This window comes from Delphinapterus leucas, unplaced genomic scaffold, assembly GCF_059928025.1.
Source record: "Delphinapterus leucas isolate spDelLeu-1000000601 "Yukka" unplaced genomic scaffold, BTC_Dleu_Yukka2 spDelLeu_asBTCV2_sq93, whole genome shotgun sequence".
Taxonomy (NCBI): domain Eukaryota; kingdom Metazoa; phylum Chordata; class Mammalia; order Artiodactyla; family Monodontidae; genus Delphinapterus; species Delphinapterus leucas.
The window spans coordinates 67501-73381 of record NW_028322302.1 but is presented as its reverse complement, the minus strand read 5'-3'; positions in this window follow the sequence as shown (position 1 = coordinate 73381).

The window sequence follows — 5881 nt, the reverse complement described above, 5'->3', positions numbered from 1 at the left end:
CTGATGAATAGGATGATAATGTGTATGACTGCTTGTGTAAAGTAGGACGGATTGGGGAAGCGGGGGGATAACTCAGGGGGTTGGGATGAACATATACACATTACTGTACATAAAATCGGTAATCAGCAAGCAAGCGCCTCCTACTGTATAGCACGGGAAACTCTACTCAATACTTTGTAATAAGCCTATGAGAGAAAAGAATCTGAAAAACGAAACCTGTATAAAATACCCGTATATATATATATATATATATATATATATATATATATATATATATATGTGTGTGTGTGTGTGTGTGTGTGTGTGTGTATATATGTATGTATATATATATACGTATATATATACACATACGTATATGTATACACACACACACACGTATGTGTATGTATATATATATGTATGTGTATATGTATATATATGTATATATATGTGTATATATATGTATATATATATGGAGGGGGGGAGAGGGAGGGGGAGGGAGACAGAGAGACAGAGAGACAGAGACAGAGAGACAGAGAGACAGAGGGATTAGGACTGATTCTTAAATCTTCTGTTTTCCAGATACAAGGAAAAACAAAAACAAACAAACAAAACCCAATTTTCTTTTTAAAGATGGACATCCATTTGGTAACTTAGACCTCTGTCAGCAGGATGGAACCACTGGCCTTTTTCTCCCTACCTTCCTTTATTCAGAAACTCTCAGTGAGTCTTCTTATTTCCTTGGCAACAGAGTTATTTGCATACGTTACTTGGAGGCCAAAATTATGTTTCCATAAAACGGGGATACTCACTTGTGGATATGAAGTTCTGGAGCTACTCGTTTCCCTTAGGGTGTTGTTCTTAACCTGAAAACTGGGCTGCCTCCCGAAGTTTTTTGAGTTCTCTCCAATATCTGGCTACGACTCTCTCCATGAACGTTTGCCATTTTCTCCCACCCTTTTGACTTGGCCTCACTGAGAACTAAAATGGCCCTTTGCCTGAAGCCCTGCAAACGGAAGCTAGAGAACTTGACGAAACGGCCACAACGGCTCCTATGGAAACAATCCTCGTGCCTGTTTCTTTGAGAGCCACTCCGAGATTTGAACCAAACACCCGACGACATCATCAGAGGTGTTTCAGACTTCTAAAGTTGCTTCGACCCTGACATCTAGAAATCTCCTTCACACACACACACACACACACACACACACACACACACACACACTCACACCTACCCACACGAGTCACCAGCTCAGCTTTAATATGTTCCAAGGAACTTTCAGAGGAGGGAACTGTTGGGCTCCAGAGTAGGCCGCCCCAAAATGTGCCTCCATGCTCTATTGATTATGTTGAATTCAAGTGACTTAAGAACCGGCCAGCACAAGAGGGACAAACTGGCCCTCCTTTCTGTCCTCCTGCGGAGGAAGATCTCAAGTGAAGACATCTGCTTCCATGCATGTCCATGATTCTCAAATGGCGTAGTGGGGTTTCCTGGGTTAGGAAAAGGAGGGGACACCTTTTGCTTGGAAAAAAGGCCTGTTTCTCACACAACCTCCTCCCGTCCCTTACCTCTCTCCCTCCTTCCCTCCCTGCAGTTTGGAGGGGGCAGCCTAAGGGTGGGGAAATTGGGGAAAGAAAAAAGACAAAGCCATTCATTAAAGAGAAGCTCGAGGCAAAGTCAAAGGCTCCGACTTGACCGGAGAGCTTTCTGCATTTGAATGGAGCGATTGAACGAGGCCCTGCCGAATGAATCGTCCGGACCTCCCCTCCCCCGCTCCTGGCAAAGGTCAGTCCAGGGGACTTAGGAAGGAGCTCTGGAGAAGGAACGGGGGTGGGGGTGGGGGTGGGGGTGGGGGCGGGACCAACAGACAATAGCTGCTGACTGCCTGCCTGCCGGGCTGAGGCCTGAGGCCTGAGGGCCACCACGCTGGCTCCTGCAACACAATCCCTTCCCGGAAACCGCTGTGATGACTATTTTGGCAGTGAAGGATCCAATCTGAACCCTCTTGGCCTATTTCTGCAAAAGGCCCGAGTCTCAGCTGCGACAGATTCTCTGGATTTCTTGGCACATGGACTGACCCGCACCCTCCCGTCCTGTCAGATCCTCCTTTGTACACACGCCTCCACTCACTGGAAGTGTTCTTTGGCCTCGTCCAGAAAACGAACACACAAAAAGAAGCACACAAACAGGCTGAAATGATATGTTGGTATTTATTGGAAAGAAACATCCTCCTCTCACACATCTGAGGGCAGGAAGCGAAGGCAGGTTCTCGGCCGGCCGGAGGGGGACGGGGTGAACCGAGGTCGGTCAGCGCCCCCCTGCCCCCGCTTCTCTCCCAGGTCACGTGGGCCCCCCTCCCCCGCCTCTCTCTGCGCCCCCCCCCCCCCCCCCCCGGCCCTGGTTCTGATATTTCACTCGGGAAACTTCTCTAGGCCGGCCGAGATGGATGCCAGCTTGCTGTCCTGCCGTTTCATGTCCATCTCTATCGGCCATGCCCAAAAGGCACGGGAAATCATGGACAGGAGATAGCGCACCCAGAATTGTGGTGTGTGCGCGCGCGCGCGCGCGCGCGCGCGTGTGTGTGTGTGTGTGTGTGTGTGTGTGTGTGTGTTTTGGTGGGGTTTCTGTTTGCGTGTGTGTTTCCTTTTGGTTTGGCTTTGTTTTTTTTTCTCTTCGATAAACTCGCCCCATTTGGGAGTCGGGTGGAACACGGTGGGTGTCTCCTGGCCTGCCGCCCTAACGAACCCCAAAGAAACTCATTTTGGGGTCTCAGCCAGCCAGGTCCCCTCTCTTGGAATTCTGGTTTCACAAATCCGTCTCGTGCCCATGGCATTCTCAGGCCCGGCCATCGACCCTAAGGACGGGGGAGGGAAGGTTTTGTCCCGGGGACACCTCCCTTCCTTGCCCGCCTCCTCGGGGTTCCGGACGCTTCGGTATGCTGACGTGCCGTGCCCTCAGCTCCACCCCGACCCCCACCCCAGCCCCCGCCCCCCCCCCCCCCGCTTTTGGGAACTCTGGGTACAGGGGTGGTGTTTTTCACAGCCAAACACACTCTCACCGTAAGACGCGGCCCTCGGGGGACTCCTTGCTATGAATGGACCCGAGGTGACGCGGGGAGTCGAAAGGCTGAGGTCCACGCAGAAACCTGCACGCGGACCTTGACGGTGGCGGTTTTATTCCTCACTGCCAAGAACTCTCTCGGAGGTGACCGAGGCATGTCTTTCAGGAGGTGAATGGACACATACATAGCCTGGGGACGAGCCATAGGTAACCTTCTTTCTCGGAAGAGAAAAACCATGGACGGGATGAACAGGTCAGCGGGGTGGTGGTGGGTGGATGGTGGATGAATAGGCGGAGGGCAGAGGACGTTTAAGGCAGGGAAACTCTCCAAAGGTAGGACCCTGATGGTACGAGAAGAAACGTTTTGCATAGGGCACTACCTGAGACTGGGTGAATCCAAGGGACCTACCTCTACGGGCCACCACGCCCTCCTCCCCACCATGAAAGCGCCCCAAACAAGCCTGCTCTTTTTACCCCAGTTGAAGACCCTTTCTAAAGCCAGAAGGCAAAAAATGACCATGAGAAATCTGACCAGCCGTCGCTTGGGACAACAGTGAGGCCAATGAATCCAGTGAAAAGTTGACAGAGGGGCCTGGGTCCCTTGGCTCGACGCCTTCACTGAGAAGCCGAAGCCTTTTACACAGGGATGAGCTTTTACACACCTAGGTTTCTTCGGCCAGTGCAACGTTCATGAAACACGCTAAAGGAAAATGATCGATCGATGTGTTTGCCGTCTGTCTGAGCGCACGCGATACGAAATAGAGACCGGGGGAGGGGGTGTGTGCTGATGTTCGGGGTCTAATGGGAGAAACCTTAGAGGGTTTTTGCCCTTAGGGTGCCTTGGTCTGGGGTTGACTTGTGTGCGCTGAGAACGAGGGCCGTTATTGAAGGCCCTGTGCAGATTTTGGACACCATGATCCATGGAACCCTGAAGTTTTGGAACCTAGAAATCTTCTGGTCTGCATTTGAGTTGGAAATCTTCTCCTTGACAGAGAGCAGCACACAGGAAGAGGAGGAGGAGGAGGAGGAGGAGGAGGAGGAGTGGGAGGCGGAGTGGGAGGACGAGGAGGAGGAGGAGGAGGAGGACGAGGACGGGGACGAGGTGGAGGAGGAGGACGAGGAGGAGGACGAGGAGGAGGAGGAGGAGGACGAGGAGGAAGACGAGGACGAGGAGGACGAGGATGGGGACGAGGTGGAGGAGGAGGACGAGGAGGAGGAGGACGAGGAGGAGGACGAGGACGGGGACGAGGTGGAGGAGGAGGACGAGGACGAGGAGGAGGACGAGGACGAGGAGGAAGACGAGGACGAGGAGGACGAGGACGGGGACGGGGTGGAGGAGGAGGACGAGGAGGACGAGGAGGACGAGGAGGGGAAATGGAGCTTCATGATGAGCAGATCAGTTTTTCGATGTCAGCAAGGCACCCGCCGCCCAGTTCTCTGGGTGAACTGTCTTGATCTTGCACATCTCTACCGCCTCCGAAATGTGAACACAGCCTGCGATGGCCTGACTGAGACTAAGGCCAGTGGGCTGGATGAGGTAGAACCTGAAACCAAAGGGAAGGAAAAAAAAAAAAAAAAAGAAAGAGAAAAAACAGAAAAACAAAAACGGAAACAAACGAACAAAAGACCCAAAAGCTAACAACGGGGGAGGGGAGGGGGAAGTGGTCTCTTTAAGAATACAAACGGGTGGAAGGGCTCCCTCACCCAAACACTAATTCGCCGTCTCCTTCGGGACCAACACGAATCTTAAAAGTCTTTCCCCACAGATAATAAAAAGCCTTAGCCATCGGAGGAAGTAAACGTCACCTATTCCAACGGTTCTTTATGACTAAGCAAGAGAGCGAATTTTCGATTGTACTACCTGCTTCGTGGCTGACTAAAAGTTTTTAAGTGAAAGCTATGAAATCTCTGGTCATGTCGATCTCTAGGTAGGTAGGTATGTATGTATGTATGTAGGTACGTACGTACGTACGTACGTACGCATGAGACAGACCTACAGACATTTTGGTAAAGGACTGGGGAGTGGCCTAGGGCCAAACAGGCCCTGCCAGCTAAAGAACAGAGGCCCTGGGGGCCTGAGTCTCAGACACACACCCGCACACCCGCCCACACGCACCCACACACACACCGCCCCCGCCACACACACACACACACACACACACACACACACACACACACACACACACACACACACACACACCCCACACATACAAGAGGCTCTCGGGAGTAAAAGATTAACTTTACCTCTGTAGACACCCACGACTATACCTAGTTGTCCCAAGACGAGGAGCTCCACTGTACATTTAACCCTTATCTGTTCCTGTGCTTTCTTGCAGAAAATTCTCATGTGCTTCTTTCCCCTCGTGGAAGCGCTTGCTATTCCCCATAGGTAGCCACCGTGCAACCGGCTGCTGCAGATCCGATAATTTGGAGGATTTCTGGAAATGATCGGTGATCCCGAGACAAACTCTCCCTTCCGTGATCAGAGCAACTCGGGGAGGTGTCTCTACCCCCCACCCCCACACCGCCTTCTCCCTTGTGTACCAGCTATCTCTTTTAATAAAAATAATAATAATAATAAAATAAATAATGATAAAAAATGTTTCGCTTTGCTGACCTTAGAGTCTTGTGGAAGCGATCTTCGTTTCTATGGCACTGCTGTGCAAGAATCTGGAAACGGCCTGGTAACAGGTACGTCTGTAGCTCCCTTCTAGAGCTCGCCTGCTCCTACGTACGGATCCGAGTGCCACAGTTAACTTGGGAAAGAGCTCTCCTGAAGGGCTTCGGAGGAAGCACTCCCGAATTATTCAGTCTACTAGAGAGGGACCCAAAGGGTTTTGC